General features: G+C 39.0%; 1 protein-coding gene across 7 annotated transcripts in view; it reads left to right on the forward strand.

The window, feature by feature from the left end:
- The first annotated feature begins 3,304 nt into the window (after positions 1–3,304).
- LOC136883450 (nuclear RNA export factor 1) overlaps positions 3,305–27,027 on the forward strand; it is a 200,242-nt gene continuing 176,519 nt past the window's right edge. For 3 of the 7 annotated variants that reach the window (XM_067155749.2, XM_067155752.2, XM_067155753.2), the window contains exons 1-2: positions 3,305–3,537; positions 16,201–16,662. The gene's annotated coding sequence lies outside the window, so the exon portion shown is untranslated. Of the gene's footprint in view, positions 3,659–3,766; positions 3,855–16,200; positions 16,663–27,027 lie in introns of those variants that run through there. The other 4 variants (XM_067155751.2, XM_067155750.2, XM_068229738.1 and 1 more) reach the window with 4 other exon arrangements.

A 27,027-nucleotide genomic window follows, 5' to 3' on the forward strand; every position in this document is an offset into this window, starting at 1 on the left:
GTCGACAGCAGTAATGAATTCTGGTAGGTCAATGGGTTGCATCAGTGTGTGAAACTGACTACTATGTGTGGACGAAGACAGCGGAAAATGGGGTATCACAAAATTTGGAGTTCGTTCGTTATAAAATGTCTGTAGACTATCAGGATGAATGGTAACAGTATTGTGTCGTCGTTGAATGTGACCCATGGATCGAATAGCAGACCAAATGATCTGCGGATTAGTATTTCTATGAATAGTAGAGATGAATTTTTTCCAGGATTCCTTTCATTTATGATTAAAAGTGCGTTTCATCAATGCTGTATACTTCTGATAGAGGATGTAGTGATGATATGTGAAGGTAGTTCGAAGCTGTCGAAATAGAATTTTGCGGCGTTTAACCATTGCATCACATTGTTTATCCCACCATCGTATTGCAATTATTTCATGATTGTTATTGCATTTTTTGGGTGAATCAGATGATAAATATTGAGATATTCGGTAATTGCGCTTAGAAATGAGGAGTTTTGCGTTATAGGGAAAGAACTGAGTTTGGCATCTAAATAGCAGTGAAACATGTCAAAATCAAAGCCATGGAGTGACCTGTCGGGCCGGTATTGGTTATTTGTAGAGGAATCGAAATTTATATGGCCAATATTCCCACCAAGGGAAATAAATATGGGGAAATGGTCACTGAGATGGGTATCTTTAATTGTTTGCCAGAAACTACGGTGACCAAATGAGAGACTACAAATAGAAAAATCTACAGCGCTTTTAGCTTGCCCCAGTGCAGTGAGTCGTGTAGGAGATCTATCATTTAATATTAGTAGGTGTAGGGTCTGCGTTACATTAAGAATTTTCCTACCCTTAGCATAAATGTTTTGAGATCCCCATGCAGTGTGATGGGCATTCATATCGCTGGCAATGATAAAATTAGGATAAGGAGTAGACTGAGAGAAGAAAGTATACCGTACCATTGTGTAGCTGTACCTTGTATACGAGGGGAACAATAGAGATTCACTATCACCAGGTCTCTAATTTTCACTGCTACAAGAAATGTGTCTGTAAAGAGATGTGCAACGTCCAACCGTTGATATGTTATTCCATTGACAATAAGCGTAAGCACGCCATCATATCCACCACAATCCATTCTTTCCGCTTTATAACCCGCAAGTCGAAAAGTATGCATTGGTTTCAACCAGGATTCTTGAATCAATATTATGTGGGGATGATATTCATTAATAAATTTAACTAACTCATGTCTCTTAAGGCCGGTCTCCACTGATTAACATTTAACACCAACATGTTAAATTTAACATGTTACAATTGACATGTATATTGTGTTTGTGTCTTCCAATTGACTTTGCATGTTAACTCAGAATGTTGAGGTTAACACTTTTAACATGTTGGCGTGTTTTCCGCTCTAAGTGGAAAACATGTCAAGTCAATTCGTTCTTCGTGAGATGTTGGCACAGCTTCGGCAACTTCCTTGCCGTTTCCATGTCAACAGATAGCCAAACGGCGCAAACGACGTGCTTCTCGTGAAGTAGGATTATAGTTACAACACTCCGCAACACTCATTCTCTTTGTTATAAGCTACAAATACAGTACCGGTACGCGTACGCGTGTCGTTCTGTCTGCACTAGCCTATACTAAAATTTATAGTCAGAAATGGAGTGGAGCAAGATTCCTTTGGACTTAATTAATGATATAATAGAAAGGCCTTGCTTGTGTGATGTCTCATCAAAGGAATACAGAGATAAAGCGAAGAAAACCGACAATTTCCAGGAACTCTATATTATAATTATTCCCGCGAGTGCATCGAAAAAAACCTAGCGTACCTCCGCTCCCAGTACAGTCGAGTATTGCAAAAAATCAGAAAAAGTCTGAAGTCGCGGGGCGGGGGGGGGGGCGGGGGGCGGGAACGGACGAAGTTTATACCTACTTCATAGTGTCTTGCTTTTGAAGCAATGAGCAGGATGAGGGGAGGAAATGTGTCTAATAAAACTGCGTTTGTAAATCATAACAAGAAGCAACAGTGGCAATAACAAAGGCCACATCTTTTTCATCTGAGTCCTTTGTCCTTGTTTGAAAATACTAGACACCACCTAAATTTATTACCGCAAACTGATATGATGAACTACCTACATATAAACAAAGAAAGTTAAGTTTAACATGTTTATTAAGTGTGGACACAATGTTAAATGAAACAGTATTCAACATTTAACATTTAACATGTTGATGGTTTCACCAGTTAACATTTAACACTTTTAACATTTAACACTTTTAACATTTAACATGTTGTTGTTAAATGTTAATCAGTGGAGACCGGCCTTTACCTACTATGCTTTTAGAATTCCACTGGAGGATCGAAATTGCCATATTCGATTAGACTATTTACTTTATCATTTATGCTCTTAACCAAGTGACTCCATTGTGGATTTCCCCTGGTTTATAAATAAAGACTTCAACCTCTAAGAGCACATTGAAAATAGATACATGATCCGGTAGGTTTTGAGATCTGAAGGTTACTTTCACGGAACCAGTAGGCACATAATCTATTTTATCACCAACAGTAATCCTTCTGTTCATTCTCTGCACTTGTTTAATGGGTTCCGTAGATTCAATGAATTGCATTATGTCTTCATCGGATAAATTTTTATCCACACCACGAATAATTCCCATACGATAAATGCTGGAGAATGGGATGTAGGCTTTGAGATTATTTTCTGATAAGATTGGATGGTGCAAAAAAACTATTGGCGTGTTGACCAGACTTAAATACAATTTGAATCCGTCGAGCACCTTTGCGACTAACAGTTTTTATGCCACTGATTTGATTGTCGTTTAAAATTCGACCCAAGGCCATAGGATGCAAATCGCCTGTATTATTACCTAAAGGTTCAACATTAATCAAATAAGGTCCTCTATGATTACCTGGATACAATACTGTATTTGATAAGCTATTGTCACGTTTTGAGAGATCCTGTGCTTGGTCAACTGGAGGCCTGTCATCATTAGAGTTCCCTGCTACCTGTTCATTATTTGCGGGAATTTCTTCTTCGTGGTCGACCCCCAAATCCATGTCGAGATGCGTTTGACGGTTGGTGTCACCACCTCCAAGCTCGGTCTCCATTTAGCACACTTCACTCGCCACTAACTATGTCACAATGAGTTACACGTCAGCTGAGGAACGATGTTCACTGCACCGCTTATACTGACGAACTGATATTGCTACAAATCAGATTCTTCCTGTAGGTCTGAGTATTGCAGTTGGTTTTGGATACTCCTTGGTCTTCCAGAACGTTTCACTTCCCTTAGATGACTCTTGGTTCATGTCAAAGAAGAGAGAGTTCGCTTCCATTGTTGTGTAATTCCTACCGTGTTAAGTGCTAACAACGAATTTACTGTTTATACCTGTTGTACACTGTGATCCATGATATACTTTGGCGGGTATCTAGTGGTCAGTGGATACCGGTGTGTCTGTGTGTCGCGAAATTGCGATTATGGCCGACGTACTGTGTTGTTAAGCGGAAGCCTGAAGCCTCAAGCAGGTAGCACGTGAGTGGAGGAGTTCATGTTTTAATGTGATAATAAGAAAACATTTCCATCGGTTTAATGCGAAGCACCTGCAAGATTAACAGCATGCGAAAATTATGAAACATCGTTAACTATCATGATCGTATGTTTGTATTTTAGTACCTCTTTATTGAAGCAGATAAACATAACCTCAGTAAAATATTGAACGATTTTTGAATTTACCGAGCTGGGCACTTGTGTTCGGGTCATTTTCTCTTTGTATTTCACTAGTTTACGTGTCCTTTACTACCTTCTTTAATCAGCGAACATCTGGAAATGATATGGTATCGTTCGTACTGGTGGTCTATCTTCATCGCTCATTATTATTCTTAATAACCATTCCTTGGTCATTTAATCTTTATATTAACCCTTAAATATGCCAGTAATGGGTACTTTTATGGCTGTCATCATGGTGAAACGCTGAAAACAATCGTTATGCTATTTTTAAGTACGGAGGACTGGTTAAGAACAATCCCGAGAGATTTATGGTTGAGTTTCAATTAATTTTGTTAGGCAAACACCAGATATCTTTTATATCAGCTAATGATGCCATGTGATGCCACTTCAAAGCGTCATTGATCATCTTGCTTGCTGCTCTTCGTGTGCACCATGTCTGATATTTTTCTGTATTACTTCCAAACTTAGCTCTCTCTGTGGGTCATTGGTAGAGTGTTTTGTCTCTGGATCCCAAGATTACGAGTTCATAACTGTCAGCGGTAGTAACATTTTTTGAAAAGTGGTAAAAAGTCCGATGGGCATTCCATGTCATGCAATGTTGGCATGTAAATTATTTCCAGCAACACATTTGGTGTTAACCTGACAACTTAAAACACAGCAATGGGTCGCTCATAAAAAGTTATGGTTTATCTGCCATCTGGTTGTGGAAAATGGAACATAAAATTGACACGCAGGCAACCTAGATGGTATTGAATCCGATACTGTTCTGTTGATACTGAACATTTCATCTTACATTTAGTATGTTTACATGGGGATTGAGATCGATTTGAGTACACTTACCGTATTGATTCCGCCAGGTAACATGAGGTATATGAACGATGCAGAATTGTAGTCAAATTGATATCACCTCTTAGAATTTAAAAACTCCAAATGCAGTAGAAGCCCAGGAGATAACTTTCAGTTTTGATAGTATGTGTGGTATTCCAAATGTAATTAGTGCAATAGATAGAATGTGCATTCCAATTTTACCCCCAACAGAAGGTTATCGTGATTTTGTTAATCGCAAGGGCTATCTGTCTTATAATATGATTGCAGTTGTTGATCATTTATACAGGTAAATATATTTACTGGCTTATTATATTTGATGTTTCGACAGAACTTTGATGATGATTTTGTCAGAAACATGGAGTGTGTCCGCAGTCGTTTTCAATACGATCTTAGTACGATCCGCGTTTCCATGGAGCTCAATTCAAACCGAGTACGATATGATCCCAGATTTTACCGTATCGACCTTGAAACTCAGTCCAAACTGAGTCTCCGTTTACATGGCGTTTTCAATACGGGAAGCATACTCAGATCGATCTGAATCCTGCATGTAAACGTACTGATTATGTCCTTCCCATTTATTATGCGTTGTGCTTGTGCCATCTTGTGATATTAAGAAATTTGGCCTTTGGATTCCTAAGGATCTAAACAGATAACATCATTTTCAGTTATAGCCCATGGAGAGCTCTGACAAGACTGGTACTTAACATTGTCAAAATCTATTTGTCATAACAATTGCAGTCGTGGTCGGTTGAGTTTCCCTTCTGAGGATACAGACCAGTCTTAAAGATATGTAAAGATTCCTTACAGTTTGTGTCTTTCACATGGCAAAAGCCCAAAAGATGTGTCAACCATCAAAATTTCTCTAACAATTTCATGACTGAAACATGTAATAAAAACTTTCCAGTCTGTCAGACACACAACAATTTCATATTAAATTAAAACACTATAAGCTTACCTGTAAAAATCACATAGGCATATTAATGATCCACGGAGGGAGCTAAGTTTGGAAGTAATACAGAAAAATTGCACATCTCAGATATGGTGCACAGGAAGAGCAGCAAGCAAGATGTTGAAGTGGCATAACATGGTGTCATTAGCTGATATAAAAGATATCTGGTGTTTACCTAATGAAATTGACAATCTAACAGACAGGAAAGTTTTTATTACATTTACTAAGTCGACACTGGAAGATATGGTTTCTTTCTTAAGAAAAGAAAAGGATGACTGAAACATGTCACTTTGATACCTTCTTGTACCCATACATGTGGCTCTTCTTTGTTTGTCCTTCATGATAAAGCCTAAATTTGTATACTCAATCTATGTGATTGATCTTCGACTTCTTCTGGATTTTGGTGACTTTTCAACATGCAGTGCTAACCCCTAAAGTATTATAGTGCTTCATGAACTTTATTTGCTATTGTGTTCCCATACATTGTGATCGGCTGATGATGACCCAGAACAATGGCTGAAACCGGTACCGCATATAATTAACTAGGAATGTAACATTACATTTCTACTTGTATTAAATAGGTTGATCCATTTTATATATTATTTCAGTTTAATTGTGTACTCAATTTGATCACAAAATTAGCACAAAAAGTATAATGAAACATGCTCCTTAATATTCAAATATTAAATAAAGTCATGTTTTTTTGGAATTTTTACCTTAATCATGGCTGTAATAGTATACGAGGAAAGCTGTCCTGTGTGAGATTGTCTTGTGAAGCTCCTACGTCTGACAGTGAAGATAATTTTATACAATGAAAATGTCCTTTCTAGCTATGATTCTCACAGAGCTCGATAGCTGCAGTCGCTTAACTGCGGCCAGTATCCAGTATGTATAGACAAGAAAAGGTTCCGTACATACATACATACATACATACATACATACATACATACATACGTGAACTATCAATACGGAATTGAAACTAGTAAATCAAGACAGTATCCAGTAATCGGGAGATAGTGGGTTTGAGCCCCACTGTCGGCAGCTCTGAAGATGGTTTTCCATGGTTTCCCATTTTCACACCAGGCAAATGCCGGGGCTGTACCTTAAGGCCACGGCCGCTTCCTTCCACTTCCGAGGCCTTTCCTATCCCATCGTTGCCATAAGACATATCTGTGTCGGTGCGACGTTAAAAAAAAAAAAAGCTATGATTCTCAATACGAGACTGATGGAACACGGGGAACCACAAAACCACGTGTGATGACATGCCTAATACTGATTGTATTTTCTTTGACGAAATGTAGGGATTCTGTAGTTTCGCTCCTAATCTTAACCGCGTAACATTGGTTCACAACAAGCCTGAGCATTCCTCTGTAACTCAGGAACCCTATAGTATTTTTCACCCAGTTGATTGCAGAGATATCAATTAATTATCAGTAATTACCTGATTGAATAATTGATAAATTATTAAATTAATAATTTTAGTAAAAAAAATAAAATACAGTAAAACCTCATTTATCCAGACTATGCCTAACTGGGACCAAGTGCAATCCGGACGGTTGAAAATCTGGATAAACTAGGTTTTAAGGGTAGGCCCTAATAAGAAAAACAAAATCCTTAAATAAGCAGACTTACCGTTTATGACAATAAAAAAATAACTATGTTTTGTAACAAAATTATTGTTTACAAGACATTAAAAAATATAAAAAAAATGAATCACATCATTTCTTAACGAAGAATTGGTGGGCAAATATTCGTTTATAGGAAGGGGAGTTGGGGATTGCTTGGAATAATTTACCAGTGTTGATGTTCAATAAATTTCTAATTTCTTTGGAATCATTTAAGAAAGGGCTAGGAAAACAACAGATAGGGAATCTGCCACCTGGGCGACTGCCATAAATGCAGGTTAGTATTGATTGATTGAGCTATCATACTATGATACTGCGCATAGACAGTGCTCAATCAGTTGATTGATTGAGCACTGTCTTCTGTTTAAAACACGTGTGGCATTTGAATGAAGCATGGTCACGCAAATACGTTCATTAATAGTTCAGCTGGAGTGGTGTCAGGCTGATGCTTTAAGTATGCCATGATTTTTATCAGCTGGTGCGCAGTGTCTGCATGTGTCGACCGCTGTTACTGTGTAATTGCTCCCTCCTCGTCAACATTACCTTCTTTCTCACTGTCTGCTGCAGATGTGCATGCTGCTACAATTTCTTCTTCCATTATAGTGCCTTAGCCACCGTCGTACGTCAGTGCCCTGTGATATGCTAATAAATCTTTCTTAAACTCAACCAAAAGGATTTTTCAGTATAGTATTACCATAATTTATTGTATAGTCTATACATGAATCATACTAAAATCCCCTGTGGGTGGGGGGCGGTAAAATAACACCCACGGTAACCCTTGCCTTTCGTAAGAGATGACTAGAAGGGGCCCCAGGGGCTTTCAGCTGGGAGCATGGGTTGGCGACCATGGGGCCCGTAGCTGAGTTGCGGCATTGCTTCCACTTACTTGTATCTGGCTCCTCACTTACATCAAACCTCTTCGACCTCCCTTGGTCAACTCTTGTTCTGTTCTGACCCCGATGATATTAGAGCACTCTAGGTCTAGAGAGCTTTAAATTTTCACGCCCTTCGTGGCCATTACCTTTCCTTGGCCGATACCTTCATTTTTGAAATGTCGGGTCCCTTCCATTTATTCTCTCTGATTAGTACCACCACCACCACCACCACCATTCATACTAAAAAGATGATATTTGGCATACTTTTAGTTACATTCTTGCTATCATAGTTAAAAATGATCTTATATGGACATTAAATACCTAAATAAAATTTCTCAAGTCTGATCCGGATTATCTGAAGGTCCAGATAAACTATGTTTTACTGTAATGTGATTCCGATCATCAGCCAAACTAAAACAGTTAGTTTGGTGAAGTTGAAATCTTGAAGCAGTCCACCTGAAGAGTACAAAATGAAGTAGATTATTAATAACTTCAAATGGTTACGGAGCCTTGTTTCTTCTGACAATAACATAAACCAAAAAATAGGCAATAGGATACAAGCTGCATTAAAATTCTGTCATTGCACTCGTCAGATACTTTGGAATGACACATTTCCCCAAGCATCAAAGATTGCACTGCAAAATGTATTTTGTACCAATTCTGACATACGGACTGGAAGCAGTAACATTGACTGGACCTGAAAAAATATTGTTTGCAGGCCACCGAAATGAAGTTCCTCCATTCTTGTCTCCAAAAGACACAGGAAAACTAAGAATGAGAATGTCTGGCAACAACGTTGATTGGACAGGAGTTTGTTGGAAGCCTTAGAATCAAGCAGATTACGATGGTATGGACTTACAAGAAGGATGGCTTGGTAGAAATATAGAGATTTATAACTTGTAAGAAATATAGAGTCCGCTCCGCAAGGATTATTACATAATATGTTGGTTTTAGTGTTGCTGTTCTTACCTAGAAATGATTCTGGAGGAGAGATGTATTCATTACACCTGCCAGGGTCCAACCCACCTGCCTCTAGAAGCATATAAGCTAAAGTAGTGGTCCAGGCTCCATTACCCATTGCTTCTATCAAGGATCATGGGCATTGGCCAACGTTACCAGCCACTACATATAAAAGACTAAAGAGGCCCGCTAAGTTTGAAAGTGTCAACCTTACACTTTCTCAATTCCTCCTTTAATCTCAGAGCTTACGGCAAGTAAAATTGGGTCATTTATTAGCTTTAACGCATTTTGGCACATCCAGGTCAATCTCTGTCATGAGAACAGTGGCCCCTTCAGGGCCACACTCCCTTCGAGCGGCTTTATGGCCGCGGCGCATACTGTCTGTACAGCAAGAAACAAGGTAATTTAGTAGCTGTAACATATCTTTGCACATCCAGACCAATCTCCATCATGAGAAAAGTGGCACCTTTGGGGCCACACTCTCTTCGAGATGCTCTTTTCTACCGCTGCGGCACATACTGCCTGCACGGCAAGAAATATAAATATCCATATCAAACAAACAGCCAACAGTTGGCAGCAGTGTGCTATTCTACTCATCTCCTAATTATCTCAGCGCTGTTTGTGGAAACTTAGGTGTTAAACAAAGGACAGGCACTTCATGTACGCCACATAGTGGTGCCTTGTGTTACTAACGTTGCAGGGCGGACTCTATAGTTTTGCCGATGGCTCTAAATAGGACCCCAAGGAATGTTGTTGGTAACAGGCCCAGGGGGAGGTCTTGTGATGGTTGGGAAAAGGAAATTTTCCAAGACCTTGCAAACAGTGATTTAAATTGGCAGCAAAAAAGAACAGGAACTGTGGATGGACAGGATGAACTAGGAGGGGCTTGCTGGAGTGGAGAATTTATGATTGATGATTCTCCTGAATATACAGCATGTAACAGTAAGGTACAGTCAGACATTCAGGACACATTCGTCACATGTAGAAGAAGAACATACGTTATATTGACATGGTTCCAGACATGCTTTGTTTCCTTGTTAGACCTCATTTTCTACAACTCTCCATAATACCATAAGAAATGAATTTCATATTTTGATCCGTATTGACTAATAACAATGTGTAGATTGGCGATATACTTCATTGCACATCTCCATAATACGTTAATAGTGGAAAACCTACAGGAACAGTACGTACCAATGTAATTAAGTAAAAGGTTGACAAGTCTGATCCGGATTATTCAGAGGTCCAGATAAACTATGTTTTACTATTTTCTTGCATGAATGTTGAAAATGCCCTCCGTTAGTATCAATTCGCGCATCAATCCTCCATGTAAAGTGTTTTCTTCTCTTGTATCGGAGGAATGTGTTCTGAAATGGTGGAGGAAGTGGACTTGAACAACGAAAGTGATGGTAATGAAACAAGTGAGGTTTACGAAAGTGATCATAACACTGAAACCTGCACATTCTGTGGAAAAAGAGGGACTTTTGTTGATTTGAAGGCTGTATTCGATTTGTTTTAGGAAAGGATGGAATTACTATTATTACACTCTGTATATTTATGTGCATTATTAATCTATGGTTACTCGCATGGTGAGCACGGCGCTCACCTCCGTAGTATATTGCTTTTTGTTGGAATTTTACGAGACCTCTACTTCTGAAACTCCCTGTACCTTTCAAACATATTGTTAGTAATGGGGCATTTCCATTATCTTTGAAAACCAAGACCCTCAATCTATTATTAAGTGTGACAGTGTATGTTTGGTGAGCGATGCGCTCAATAGTGAGTAACGGCGCACGTAAAGACCTAGTGAGTAATGCCGGGTTAAACAGCGGTCAAATTGGCTGTGAAGATTGTAACCTACAAAGCATATCATTGCTGCATACATATTGGAAAGAAATCTAGGATCCAGACATCAAAAATAAAATTCACTTGCTTACCACTGTAGTGTTTTGCTTCTAGTGCTTCGCATCCCTACAACGTGCCCTTCACTGAGTGGGAGTTGCGGAGTGCACTCGCACTATGCAGAGATACGGCTCCTGGACCGGACAAAATCCATAATCAAATGCTTAAGCATTTGAGTGACAGATGTCTCAAGGATATCCTCACCCTATTCAACAGAATATGGGGTGAGGGAGTGTTTCCATCTCAATGGTGTGAGGGAATTGTGATACAAATTCCCAAGCCAGGTAAGGATCCAAAACTTCTGGATAGTTATAGGCCAATATGCCTTACAAATGGCCTCTGTAAGCTATTTGAAAGGATGGTTAACTGGCGTCTTGTGTGGGCCGTGTTAAAGAAGGGTCTCTTGTCTAACTACCAGTGTGGTTTGGAAAAGAGGGGTCTCTTGTCTAACTACCAGTGTGGTTTTCGCTCTCGTCGGTCTGCCACTGATCATCTGGTCAGACTGGAGAGTGACGTTCAGGAGGCCTTTCTCCGGAAGGAACACCTTGTCGCCGAGTTTTTTGACCTGAAGAAAGCTTACGACACTACCTGGCGATATGGGATTATCTCTACACTACACCAGTGGGGATTTCGGGGATATTTGCCAAAGTTTATTGAGAACTTCATGTCCCTCCGAGTCCGAGTAGGGAATGCATTTTTTCAATATTATCTTCAGGAAAATGGAGTACCTCAGGGATCGGTACTGAGTGTCACGCTGTTCGCAATCGCCATCAACGGCATAGTTGCCGCTGCTGGGCCCGCAGTCGTTCCTTCGCTGTATGTAGACGACTTAGCTCTACATTACAGCTCCGGAAGGGTGGCGTTTGCTGAGAGACAGCTACAGCAAGCTATTAACCGAGTCGACAGATGGGCCCTGCAACACGGTTTTCGATTTTCAGCAGCGAAAACCTCTGTTGTACACTTCTGTCGACGTCGGCCTGTGCATCCCGAACCAGAGCTCAGCTTGCGAAACAGTGTCTTACCAGTGGTTGACACCTGCTGATTCCTGGGCCTCCATTTTGATAAGAGACTTACGTGGCAGCCCCACATCCGTCAGTTGAAGGTTGCCTGCATGAAGAGACTTAACATGCTTAAGTTTCTCAGCGGCACTTCGTGGGGGCTGACCGTACGGTACTGCTACGATTTTACACGGCTATGGTCCTCTCCCGGATTGACTATGGAAGTGCGGCTTATGGCTCAACATCAAAATCTACGCTGAGCCTTTTAGACAGTATTTACCATAGTCCTTTCCGTACTAGCCCCATTCCCAGCCTACTCGCTGAAGCGCCCACCTTTACGGATAAGGAGGCAGCAGTTACTCCTCAGGTATGCTGCCAAAATTCGTGAAATGCCGCTACATCCAAGCTATCAGTGCATCTATCGTACCCAATACCACCAGCGGTGCCAAGACCGGCCGAATGCCACACGGCCGGTTGGGTTTCGGATTGGTAGCTTGTGTCATGATATTGATATCGGTGGTTGTCTTGAACGAACTTTTAGCGAGGTACCTCCGTTGTTGGTTCCGCGACCGGATATACGTCTAGATCTGCTACGTGGACCCAAGGTGAACACGGATTCTTCCGTTTATTGTAGGCATTTCCAGGATTTCTTTCACCAATATCCGGCTGCGAGACTTATCTTCACGGATGGTTCTAAAATCGGAGATAATGCTGGTTGCTCTTTCATCATTGATGATATGAGTACGAAGATCTCGCTCCCTAAAGTATGTAGCGTGTATACTGCAGAGCTTTACGCCATCTTAGAGGCTCTGTAGTTTGCACTGCGTGACGAAAGAAGCCACTTTCTTATGTGTACCGATTCGTTAAGCTCTGTGCAGTCTATTGAAACCCTCGCAACACCCACTTGTGCAGCAGATACATAACCTTTAGCCAGGTTAAGGGATGCTAGCACCAGAATCACTTTCGCGTGGCTTCCAAGCCACATTGGGATTGTGGGAAACGAACTTGCGGATGAAGCTGGAAAGGAAGCTGTACATTTACCTCCAAGACCAGTCAATGTACCTGCTAAGGATATTTGTTCTCAGCTATGTTGAACCATCTTGGCATCCTGGGAATCGGAGTGGCTAGATATCCGAACTCCCAACAAGCTGAGAGCAATTAAGAAGACAACTACCGTGTGGCGGTCCTCTTTCCGACCTTCACGGAGAGAGGCCATAGTACTGTGCAGGCTGAGGATAGGTCATTTACAATCCACGCACTCTTATCTCCTAAAGAGGGAAGACCCCCCAGTGTGTTCTTGTGGTGCCGACTTCACCGTGGCCCACATCCTCACAGAGTGCGCCGATCTCTCTGGCCTAAGACGGAGCCTCGGCCTGCAGGAAACACTCGAACGCATACTAGCCAATGACGCGACTACTGCTGATTTCGTCATCCGCTTTATGTGCGACAGTGGACTTATCAAGGTTATATAAATTACAAGTGTACTGTTACTCAGGGAATGTACATTCCCTTTTGATACATTAGTAATCTTTTCGGCCTAATTCTATAATTGTTTTTTGTTTTATTTTGTACTGCGTTTCCAAATTCCTTTGTTGAATAAATATTTTTGTTTTATATTTTAAATTTTTTTCCACTTATTTGTTCAGAGAGGATGATTACCTCGTTGTACTTCCTCTTAAAACAAAAATCACCACAACCACCTATTAACCAGTTTGATCTTATCACCTTCAGCCATCATCAGTGCTTCCTTCTTATATGCTCCTCCTGACATGTATATTCCTTGGTTTGGAAATACCAGTGCTCTGCTGATTTTGTCATTTCAGAATCTTCTAGGCCAGGGAATTTATATTGATCATCGTTAAGTGGTTCATGCAGTGACGACCACAAACTTATTTTAGAGTACATTTTTTATCTTGTTTGTAAAGGTCTCTGTGTTGAAAAGGTTCCAGTCACAAATGCAGATTCAACAGCAGAACTATATAATTTTTTTAGGTACTGTGTATGTGTAAATAAAGGATACAAACTAACATTTTAAAATTAATTAGCATTTCATGCAGATATAGGGCACTCTTAGATTTTTCTACTTTTACATTTTCCACAAAAGAGTTTGTTGCCTTAATTTTACACTGGACTGTTTCTCAGTCAAAGTTTGTAGTTTGACAATTGATTTTATAATCTTTTTTTAAATTTTTTAAATTTTTTTATTTTTATTTTTTACAGTTGACTTTACAGCATATTCTTGAGAAGCCAATCTGTTTCTGTAACATTTCTCTGCAGTCTTGAATTTTTGAGTGAGCTTCAATAATACAAAAATAAAATATTAGCATGTTTATTATGCTGTACTGTATTAACAATTACTGTATAACTACAGCTGTTTCTATTTAAAGATAAAAATTTCATTGTTCCGTATTGAAAAGTATCACAGTTAAATTGAAATAATAAATATGCTAGTTCAACCTATTCAATACAAGTAAATAAGAGATGTAGAGATTACATTCTTATTTAATTAAAAGTGGGAATGGTACCGGTTTCGACCCCAGTCTGCGTCATCATCAGCTGATTCTTCTTCTTCTTTCTTCTTCTTTTCTAGCCTATTTCAATCCACTGCTGGATATAGGCCTCTTCCATGTGCTTCCATCGTCTTCGGTCTTGAGCCACTTGGAACCAGCGTGTTCCAGCCAACAGCTTTATGTCGTCAAGCCATCTCTTCAGGGGTCTTCCAATGCCTCTCTTGTGTCCCCATGGTCTCCAGTGAACAATCCTAGAGGTCCACCTGTTGTAGTCTTGTCGAGCTACGTGTCCTACCCATTGCCATTTTAGTCTTGCTACTATCTCTAGGATGTCTGTTACATTAGTTCTTCTCCTGATGTCCTCTGAACGGATCTTATCCCTAAGGCTGATCCCTAGCATCTGTCGCTCCATGGCTCGTTGTGTTCGCTGAAGCTTGCGAGCACTTTCCTTCGTCAGAGTCATCGTTTCCAGACCGTAAGTTGTAACTGGCAGCACGCACGTGTTATAAACCTTGGTCTTCAGGTTAATTGGAACATCCTTGATGGTGAGGATGAATCTTAGTTTTCGGAATGCAGTCCAACTCATACCTATTCTGCGAGGAATTTCTGCACGTTGGTTGTCTTTTCCAAGTTTTATCTTGTGTCCAAGATAGATGTACTCATCGACAGCTTCTATATATTGGTTTCCCATTTTAAGTGGTCGACTCTCTGGGCTTAGTATTTTCGTTTTATTAATGTTCATTTCCAAACCAATCTTAGCAGAAGCAGTTTTTAATTCTTGGATCATGCTTTCTAGCTCATCTAAATTTTCACTTATGAGCACAATGTCATCGGCAAAACGCAGGTGGTTCAAATATAACCCGTTTATTTTTATTCCTTTATTATCCCAATGAAGGGTTTTGAATACATCTTCCAAGGCAAGGGTAAACAGCTTTGGAGAGATTGTGTCACCTTGTCGAACTCCTTTGCCAACTGGGATTTTATTGGTGATGAGGTCTTCGTCCACTCTGACTACCATTGTTGCTTGATCATAAATGTTTTCCAGAAGCTTTATATACCTTGAGTTTATCATGGCATTTTGAAGTGCCTTCATGATTGTCCAGATCTCCACTGAGTCAAAAGCTTTTTATAATCAATGAAGGCCAGATGAATCTTGATGTTGTACTCAGTGGTTTTCTCAAGAAGAAGATGAATAGTCTGGATGTGTTCAACAGTTGGGAAACCTTCACGAAATCCCGCTTGCTCGGCAGGTTGATAAAAATCCAGTTCTCTTGTGAGGCGGTTGGTTACAATTTTAGTCAGGAGCTTGTAAAGGTGTGATAACAAACTCACAGGACGATAGTTCTCTAAATTTTCCTTATCACCTTTCTTGAAGAGAAGTATCACTTCAGCATTCTTCCAATTTTCTGGTATTCTTCCAGAGTTAATACACTTGTTCATGAGTATTCTCGAAAGACAATGCATAAGTAAGAAAGAAGTTAACGGTCAAGTCCACACAATATCAGTTGAAGAGGCGATATAAAAATGAAGTGGGTAGGCACTGTAAAATTCAGACGAAGTGGAATGTAAGTCACATAAAAGAAGTAATGCGTAATCTTCTGAGCATCAGCACGGCACACGCAATGTTTGGCACTGTCTCACAATGTTCACGAAAAGCAGAGAACAGTTAAATGAGCCAGACTGCATACACCGTCAGGCACAAAGTTGTTCCGTGCAAGTTGTCCAAGTTATAATGTCCTTTTTTTTTCTTTTCTTTTTTTTTACCTTAGGTTGGCTATAAAAGTTTAAAAATTACTAACATAATCTTTTTTTTCTTTACAGCTTGATGGGTTATGATAGCAGTTTGGGACAGTTCCAGTGTGTCAAGTTCCCTAAATGTTGTCTTCTTGCCACTGTCAGTGCTGGGCTCAGATGTCTCGATTCTAGTACTTCGACTTTTGCTGTTCCTTCGCTCCAGTTCCTGTGAATTTTGTTGCTACAACTCCACACTTGACTGATTTTTAAGTGTCATATTCTCCTGCTCAAACTACCAAATCTCCGATTGAAGAGAATGGACTGCCGCTTTCTAAGATCTCCCAAAAATGTGTGAACAGGAAAGAACAAACTAGTGCAGCTCAGAGACAAAATCAGAATGAGTACAGTACTGCCCATATGAATAATTTCTCATCATCTAAGGATGTTTCTCTAGACACTAGTGGATTATCTTCCAACAAAACCAGCTATACCTGTTGATGTGTCCTTTCACCCACTAGCTGGCACTGAGATTTCAGCAAATCAGAACAGGTAATGCTGTAGTTCCTGGACGTTCTTTGTTATGTACAACCTTGACATTCCATGTAGTAAGTTTATAAAAATATCAGTCTTTAGGATTATGGTGGTTATTCTGAACCAAGTGCCACACTTTCTGTGTTGGGCCCAGCCTCCACCGCCTAGCAGCCTCAATAGGCAGCCTCAGTGAAGTAGCATGTAAAGGGAGCCATGTGACAATAGCTACCTGACTGAAAACTATTGTATTGGAAGTTTATTCTTACCTGCTTTTACAGGACATTTTTTGAAAGTGGTCACCATATTTTTCCAGGCTCAAGTTGCAGCGGCACAGAAGGTTTTGGAAAACGTGTTGCGTTTCATCTTCGGTTATACTCCATGTAAAGTTTGTGATCTCTTCCTCGAGAGTCCGAAAAGTACACTGTTTGTTCCTGTGCCCTATCTGTTTAAGGTTACTCCAGAGATAAAAAGTCACAAACTGTTAAGTCAGGGGAACGAGGTAGGCCCAGAGTTCATATAATTTATCCATTCATTGAAAATCTCATGAACAGCTTGCTCTGAATATGCCAGTGTGTGATTTTTTGAACTCTCCTTTTGGAAGTAGGAGCACAGCGAATGGCCACCGCAGAATGGTAAATCTGCTTTGCACTAATCGTGCACCATACCCCGACTTTTTTGTTTTGCATTGGAACTGTGTGAGGATTTTCACTGTCCCAATACAGACAGTTCTGACCATTCACATAACCACTCAGGTGAAACCAAGTTTCATCACTCATAAAAAGAAGTGTGGGATCGACACTTTTATCATGTACTGATTGTAAAATTCACCTGTAAAACTTAGAACATGCTTCTGGGTTGGTGCTGTGATTTAATTTATAAATCGCGGATATTTATATTGGTGAAACTTGGTAATTTTAAGGCATTTACATTCAGAACCTATAAACATGCCACATTCTTGGCAGAGCAGCCAGTTCAATTTCTTCGTACTCAGTTCCATCCTCGCTCTGATATACTGAAGCCTTTTCTTGGGGAGAGTTCATTTAGGGCATTGCTTCCCCACTTTTTAAACAACCTCATTCCAGTATTTTTCCTGTCAGGCAGCAGAGGCCCGGCCCAGTGGAACATGCATGGTGGTAGTTTATTAACGGGGGCCGATGACCTCGATGTTAGGCCCCTTTAAACAATCATCATCATCAGTTTATTAATGTAACGTATTTTCTTAATTATGATTTGCATGGTGTTAGTTTATGAATATAATGTATTTTCTTAATTATGATTGTATTTTACAATCAGAAAATAACATTTTGATTTCTACATTTAACATTTTGTAGCTTTTCTACATTAGGAATTTAGTGTTTTATTTTGTTTTGAAGAAAAACATTGAACTTGAGTTAATTCTGATAAGTAGGAATTATCTTTTGAAAACATCAGTGTGAAATTTAAAATTACTTTTGCATAGAGTTAATTCTAAAATTTAAATACAGAATAATGAAATTGCACATGCATTTTAAATTGATATGGGCTAAGCATAACATAGAAGAGTTATATGGACGTATATTCAGGGAAATGGGATGGACTAAAGGGAGCTGCGAGAAAAGTAAGCATGACATGAAGTTGTTTTAATCTGTTGAAGTGTTGGAAAGAAAGGAACAGATTTAAGTAATTTAATATATAGGCTATATATTTATCAGATATTGATGCAGGGCTGAGAAGTGACATTACGGATGCAGAAATTTTCTCATGGAACGCGAGTGTATTCTAGTATAGGAATGGCAGGAGGAGGAGTAATCATACTGGTGAAAGAAGAATTTGTAATATACAAAAAATCCACAGTTCTAGCCTAGACACAAGCGACTCAATGTTAAAAACATGAGTTACAGATTTTAAGTAAATAAAATAAAATAAAGTATGAGAATATATTCTTTATTTATTCCTAAAAACTACAAATCTTTTCTTAATCATCATTACCTGGTTGATTAGATTAGCAGTTTGACTTTTTCTATCACTACAAGCACTAATGTGAGTCAATACAAAGTTTCGTTTAAACCCTTATAACTACATTCGGTGTGGACATTTTTGAAAAATTTCACAATGCCTGAGGGTATTGAACCAAGGAACACATTACAGAAAGAATTATGTAAATAAGTTAATTTGACTAGGATTTGAATCAAAAAGGAAACGAGTAAAGAAACAAGCAATTTTAGGCTGTTTTTCCGGAACTGCATTTAGGCCGAAGTGATTTTCAAAAATTGGTTTTTTAGTATTGGGACCTTTCCCATCTACCCCCATAGCCCATAGGACCATGTGACGACGAAATTACTCCAACTGGGTCATGGTAACATGGGACCACACGCCACAGAGATCGATAGTCAAGGGACCTTTTCTGTCTAGAGACAAATGTCATCTCATCTGGATTCCCAAATAAAATCCAAATTGATGAGCTAACAAATGCTTTACGACAGTGCGAGGATCCACCGCACCTCCTATGTTCCAAGATATGAACACCGGCCTCCCAGGGCCGTAGTGCGTCCACGGCTAGGAATAAATAGGGTAACTTATAATCTAACTTACAGGCCTAAGTGAACGGAGGAAAACTAGAATGCATTTTCTTGGCAAATGATAAGCATAAAACTTTTGAAGGAATTTAATGACTCTTGTTAAAATAACACATAATCAAATGTATAAATAACCCTGGATAATAGAAATATACTTAACCCTGACAAATCATTTTGATTAAATAAAGTCTTGGAGATCTATCTCCCTTTGTAAATCTTGAAGAAAATTGATCACATTTCGAGCAAGTATTAATCCTGAATGTCATTGCATTGGTTTTCGATTTTATCAACCTTTATAGTTATTACTTGACGTTAAGTACACGATTCCCAATCCATGAACACTAATTTAAAAGACACATTGTTTAACACACTATTAAATATTTTGGAAATGCGAAGGTATTCCTCATGATTTTCCATTTCTATTCAAAAAGAAAACACAACCCTTTAAATAAATGAGTGGTCACTTAATTATAATCTTAGTCTATCAAATTGCAAACAAACTGTGAGGGAAAAAAAAAATGTTATAACACTATCCGTATAATTTTGACACAACAATCCCATTAACAGATGTCAGGTTTGGGAGCGAAACCCCATCTTCTCGAATACGAAGACCTACAGCAATACAACAGCAGGGACAGAACCCTCTTCGCACCAATCAACAACAACAACAACAACAACAACAACAAAAGAAACTCACAAAATCATATTCAAAAATAGACACGACATTTACACATTAAAACACACTCGAATCCTTAAAAATCCCTGAAAGAAAGGACATATAACACAAATCGCTGGCTGTATTCTTGTAGCAAACAAGTTAATGTGTGACAGGAGATCCATCATGTGCTCTGGGATTCGAACTGGTGGCCTCAATTGCACCATCAACCTGGGACCCTGTAAATCCCTATCTGAGTTTCCGTTAGGATGAATAACTCCTAAATATGACATCCATTTATTCAATTCGTTATTGTAGCAAATTAGGAAACAATTATCAGTGCCTCTTCTAATATGAGCTGCATTTACGTCACCACCCGGCATTTATCTCTGACATGGAAAGCTTCGTTCGGCATGGCTATCCCTTTAAAAGGAAACACGTTCGTTGCTGCTCCCTCAAAAGCCATAATTCTTCGGGCAGGGTCCCGCCTCTAATCTGGCGGAGAACCTAGTCTTAAAATCTCACAACAGGGAAGCATATTCTCAAGAAACATTTTGCGGCTATTATTCCATTCGACCGCACCATTGTATCATTTTCAGTGCTCAACTTAAGTAGTGCGTTCTCTGCGTATTTCAATCATACTATCACATCGCGCCGTCTCATTTCATCACATCTCTTACTCACAAAGGGCTCGGGTTCATACAGGCTCATAGCATAGAAGATTTCGCTACGGTTTTCCTCGCACTCTAAAAACATTACTCAAAATTCAAAGATATTCAAACTTTAATAAAATAAAGGCATTTAAACTTTACTAGTTAAAAGAAATGAACCCTATCTACATGGGGGTGGATGGTACTTTGAGTCCAGGCACAGAGCATTTTCACACACAGATGTACAGCCATCACTATCTCTCTTCATGCAAACTAAACTACAAATAAAATTAACTTTACAGATGGAGTGTATTGCTATTTCCGCAATTAGTAGGTACATTATAACAAACAATTTGGAGGACCCTTTCATTATGCTATCGTCAAATGTAAATGTGAAGAAATATTATTCGTTGGCTTATCAACAACATTAACACTTTATCCCTCTATTTAAGTCACTCTCAAAACTTATTTAAAATCTAAATTCCATGCATATGCATTAAATTAAGGTACTTGACATTATACCTGATTCTCTAGTCTCCATTTCCCAACAAAGCTAACCTGATTTAATTACATCCTATTGACCACTCCAAGATATTCCCTATCTGATTATCTCGATTCAACATATTCTTGTAATTCTATTCTCACATTATCTGCATCTTTACAGAAAGTAAAATACCCCGCATTCACAAATATTACAAATTAGTGTACTTAACGTCATGGTGGGTTGTCCATCGTTCAAGCCTCGAGAGGCTCCTGAGCGTTGTTTACTCCATGGTGATGATGGTGTAGACCGTTGGTTGACATCATCTTGCGTCCATTCTAGGTGTCCTTATTATCCTTGGTTCGTCAGCACTGAAAACACACTAAGCAACACCACGTTTAATGTTAATTCGTCTTCTTTCACCACAGTTAATTGCATGTCAATCCTAACACTTTTAAAAACTGCAAAATCTGTTTTAAAGATTATGGAATGCTCCTTCACAGTTTCTGCATTACCCATTTATGAAACATCTCTGCTCTGAATTCAAGAGATAATTCCACCTCTTGGCTTTTTTTACGCGCAAAGTTGCTTTACAACAGGTTATTATATATTTACTGCTACAGTATTAAGCGACACAAAAATTATGGTGGATTCCTACATTCGAATCTCAATTACAATTTCTGTATTTCTGCAGACAGAAAATTATCTCAACATTCTGACACTAACACATTTTATACATTTCCAGTGTACAGTAATATGATTTTACATGGGATTTTTCCCCTCTCAATTTGCGTGTCCTTCAACACTATCTCAACCATCTTGTTCGCGGTCACCACTACGAGCTTCGTCTTTAATACATGGCACTGCCTGGATGACCGGTTCTCACTCCCGAACCACGGCGTGTTCTCATGTCCCGATCTCGCGGTATGAGTCGATGACACAGTCTCATGATATTTTCAATACGTCGCGATTGTCCCGTGAATCAAACTTTCACCACCGTCTACAGTGTTTCCACACTTATCTATGCACTTTGCAGTGTGTTTATCACCGAATTACCAATAACTTGCGCATTACACGTCCGAACAAAGGCTAAGTCAGAACACTCGCCGGCCGTGTGTCTGCCTTCAAAACCTCACGTCAAGTGTCCTCCTCCCCTCACAAACGGACTCTTTTATAATTTCTCGCTGGTTCGGAGACTAGTAGTGAAGGGGTCGTCCCCACTCCAATTTTATTTCTCACGTTCTACAAGTCCTACAGTATTGGCGATGTGGTTGATTGTGTGGCCCATTGATCAATACCACTTGATGTGATGCGGAAACAAAATTGATCGGTAGATTAATTATTATCTGCGATTAATGGTTAGCACCACCCCTGGGATTCCCCATTGGGTGTTTGGGTTCTGTGCTAACGTGGACACGCTACTACCGAGTACATCATCCTTGGCGGCGTAATTTCACTCACAGTGCTATATTAAGCTCACTTATGATTTTGTTGAAGATCTAATATTCACACCTTTTCTGTATATAATTTAGGCGATGTTCTATGAATAAATCATCTAAAATCACCCTCTCACGTTGGCACTACTGTGATCTGGCATTTGTTTTTGGAGTGGAGTTATCCACCTACATCTTCCTTCCTTGTCCTTTGTTGGCTTACACTCTCACTTTGGGGGTTTTTCAAGCCATGAAACTCTTGACTTCGGCGTCACCCAGTCAGATGTGTTGCGCAATATGATGCAACCTCTCTCTCTCTCACATACAAAGAAGCCCACAAAAATGTCTTCTTCCCTTACATTAATTTCCAAATAAATATCCACATTAATGATACAGTTACACTGTGATAGAGCTATCAAAGACTCTTAATTTGAAACCTTTCTAGGCCCTTTAGCCCTTCAACTTTTCACACAATTGAGGAAATTGCTTAATTTTACATTTTTCCTAGAATGAGTACCGTTACTTTGTCTACAAAGAAATGTTTTCCACATTAAAATTAAGGATGAAAGACATGAAACTCTAGCTGTAAGGCTCATCTGTAGAGACAGCAAGGCAACTTGATGTTTTTCTTGTGTAACGACCTGGAAAGGCTAATGTATCCACAAAGATGTATGTAAAATGCATGCTGTCAGTTATGTACACTTATTTATTTAGAACTTATTTTCACATTATACACATAACCTAATCAACTGCCATTGTAAACAAAACAAGACTACGGGGAATAAGAAGAATGGGATTGCCATCTTGAAAAACCTTTGACTGTTACAATAACATGTCGTCAAAATCACACCACAAGCTCACGAAAACAACTCCAACTAAACAATAACTCAACTCCACCATCGAGACTGTCTCTTTATATAGGTTGCCTGGCCAGGCTTCTAGAAGGGTATGTCGCAACATATCTTCTAATAAATTCTAGAGTGCCTAATAATATAGTTACAATGTAAAGAACATTCTAAAACCATCTAGTGTCAAAGATACGTTATTCTGGATGTTACATTGTGTTGCACAAGGTTACTGTGGATTATACATCATATATATAGGTAATAATAAATTATATACTATTAATTACAGGTTCTTACATTAACTAAACTCATATAAATAAATATATATATATATATATATATATATATATATATATATACCAGGTTTCATGTCATAACCTCACAAACAATGCGATCGTCTGACTATTTAAATAATAATAATAATAATAATACTAATAAGTAGATATAAACACTTCATAGCCACAAGTCATACATAATAATAATAATCATAAAATTAATAATAATATTGATTTGAGCTCGATACTTGCATTATTTACCCATGGGTTAAAGAATATTGTTTACAAGTTATATCAGTCTTATTATATTTGCGTCAAGGCAACAATGCTGATTTATTTTATAAAATAATCAACTATGTAAGGAACAACAAAAAAAGCCATGTTATTATAGCAGCCCATCTCATTTTACCAAATGGGAACTGGGAAGGTAATGCAAATGTCAGAAAGCATGACCATCAAATGGTAAACAAGTTCTTCTGGGAAAGACAGCTGAATCAGAAAGTGATGGAACCAGTTAAAGTGAAAAATATTCTAGATGTGGTGCTGATAAAACCATATGAGCTCTGTAGAAAAAATGAAGTGTTAGATTGTATAAGTGATCACTAAGCTGTTTTTGTCGCAGTTAAAAATAAAATACAATTTAAAGGAAGGTTGTAAAAGTAGGACTATTAGGCATGGTTGATAAGAGAGGCATGGGAGAATTTTAATTATGTTCAATGGAAAATGGTAAATAAATAAAAATATGAACAGGCTATGGGATGGGTTTAAAGCAATTATTGAGGAGTGTGAAAACAGGTATGTAGCTTCAAAACTGGTAAGTAAACTTGTGTCCTCTTCCTGTTGTGGTGCAGTTCCTCTCAGGCATACCCCACAATCGAGGTGAGTTGCATGTACTATTTTAATAACATACCAGCCCTCCTGCCACACTCAAATTTCTGGCAGTACCGGGAATCAGAACCCAGGTCGCTGACGACAGCAGCTAACAGTGCTAACCATTTCACTACAGAGGCGGATGTAAGGAACGGTGAAGACCCGCTATATTACAACAGAGAAATAGATACATTAAGAAGTAGGTGAAGGTTAGAAAGAAATATTTACCAAGCAAGTGGCCGCATGATTTGGGGCACATAGCTGTCAGCTTGCATTTTGGAGATAGTGGGTTCGAACCCCACTGTTGGCATCTCTGAAGATGGTTTTCCATGGTTTCCCATTTTCACACTAGGCAAATGTTGGGGCAGTACCTTGATTAAGGCCATGGTCGCTTCCTTCCCATTCCTATCCCTTTCCCATCCTTGCATCACCGAAAATCTTTGAAGTATTAGTGTGACGTTAAACCACTTGCAGAAAAAGTAATAATCTGAGTTAACAGGATGTTTGGTGAGATCTTAGATCTTTCTGAATTGAATAACCTATACGAGCCCTCTAGAAGTGAATTGTGAGTCCATCAAACAGTGCAAACTACGTGAGGAATGTCAGATTATGTTCAGAACTCAATAAGGAAATGAACAGTCTTGTATTCGGGAGATAGTGGTTTGAACACCACTGTCAGCAGCCCTGAAAAGGGTTTTCTGTGGTTTCCTGGGCTGTACCTTAATTAAGGCCACGTTCGCTTCCTTCCCAATCCTAGCCCTTTCATATCCCGTCGTCGTCAGGTGCGGTGCGACGTAAAGCAAATTGTAAAAAGAAGAGACTTATTCACGCCATTGCATTTAAAGAATGGCAAAAAGGTATATCATAATTTCAGAAAGCAACCATATTTGAATACGCTAAGTTCATGCTTGAAATTCGGACACTGAGGATTCCCACAGCCATGTTATATGACATTTCACTCACTCTCTCTCTCTCTATGTATATACAGTAAAATCTGTCTGAATGACGACTTTTATTGAAACCACCCCTCATAGTGACTGATTTTTTGAAAAAGCAATTATTTCAGAAAGTGGCAACTTCGCCCAAGTCTGAGGTAACCACAATTGCAATATTTGAAATGCAACAGCTGTCCTAAATACTTAGGTATGATATTGGACAGAGCACAAGATCAATGTCCTTTTTTACTCCTATTTAAGGCCCACCCCTCTTCCCAACCACCAACCACTGTTTTCTTACTTTTTACTCCTTTTAAAAGGCCAGATTTATAAATGACAATTCAAATTTACTGTATAGGTCTCCATTGACATGCAAATTAAATCTGGCAACATTGTTACCTGTTCATATTGTATATACTCTCCACTAATTCTGTAAGAATCTGACTGAAGAAATTCTGAAGAGATCTAAGGCAGCAGGCAGCAAGTGTTTAAAAAAAAAAAAAGATGATGGTATGTCATGACAGACATTGACTGCTGCAAAGTCATTACTTAGGAAACTAATATTAAATGGTGTCATTTTTTTTAGCATAGTTTGAAGGTTGTAGACATGTCCAGTTAAATGAGAATTATATTACCATTAAAGGAAAGGGTGAAAGTTATTTCCAAGCATGAGAGTGGACTATCAGAACAAAAATAGCAGAAAAATTCAAATGTAGCAAAACTCAACTTAAATTGACTTTAAAATTGAATAGAACTTAATAGAATTGCTCCTGCAATTGAGCATGTGATTCCCCTCGAACAAGCTGGATTCTGCAAAAAATGATCAAGTCCTTGCCTTAAATACATTTCTAGAAACTGGCTTTGAGATGAAACTTAAAGATTGTCTCTGCTTTTCTGGACATCTCAGCGGCGTATGATATTGTCTGGAGGAAAGGACTTCTCAAATTTATAAAGATAGTTCCTTAAAACAGTCACTCTCATCAACAATATGCTGTGTAACAGGCTGTTCAAAGTTCACAGTGAAAATGCCAGAAGCAGTTTCCATTTACTCAATAATGGTCTATCACAGGGATCAGTTTTATCCCCTATACTATTTAATTTGTACATTCATGATCTCCCAGAAACGGTATCCCGTAAGTTCATCTATGCCGACGATATTAATCTTGCAGTCCAGAGTACCTCCTTTGAAGAACCAGAGAATATTTTGAATGAAGACCTTCAGAAGCTGGAAGTTTATTTCAGAAAGTGGCAACTTTGGCCAAGTCTGAGGTAACCACATTTCACCTTAGCAACTTGCAGGCAAAATACCAACCTAGAGTGATGCCTGGGAACCAATATTTGAGATACAACAGCTGTCCTAAATACTTAGGAGTGATATTGGACATAGCACGGACTTACAGCCATCATATTGAAAAACGACTGCAAAACTAAAAAGCTGTAATAACCTGTTCACTAGGTTAGCTGGAACATCATGGGGCACTGATGCCAACACTCAGGACTACTGCTTTGGCTGTCGTATACTCTTCAGCTGACTACTGTGCAGGAATGTGGTTGAACAGGTCCAACTGATTGATATCCAACTCCGCCAAACAATGAGGATAATCTCTGGCACTCTTTACTGCACTCTATCTCAGTGGAGTGAGTAAGTCCCCCTCGCATCACGAGACATCAAACTTGTCCGTCT

Source organism: Anabrus simplex, chromosome 11, assembly GCF_040414725.1.
Source record: "Anabrus simplex isolate iqAnaSimp1 chromosome 11, ASM4041472v1, whole genome shotgun sequence".
Classification (NCBI taxonomy): Eukaryota; Metazoa; Arthropoda; class Insecta; order Orthoptera; family Tettigoniidae; genus Anabrus; species Anabrus simplex.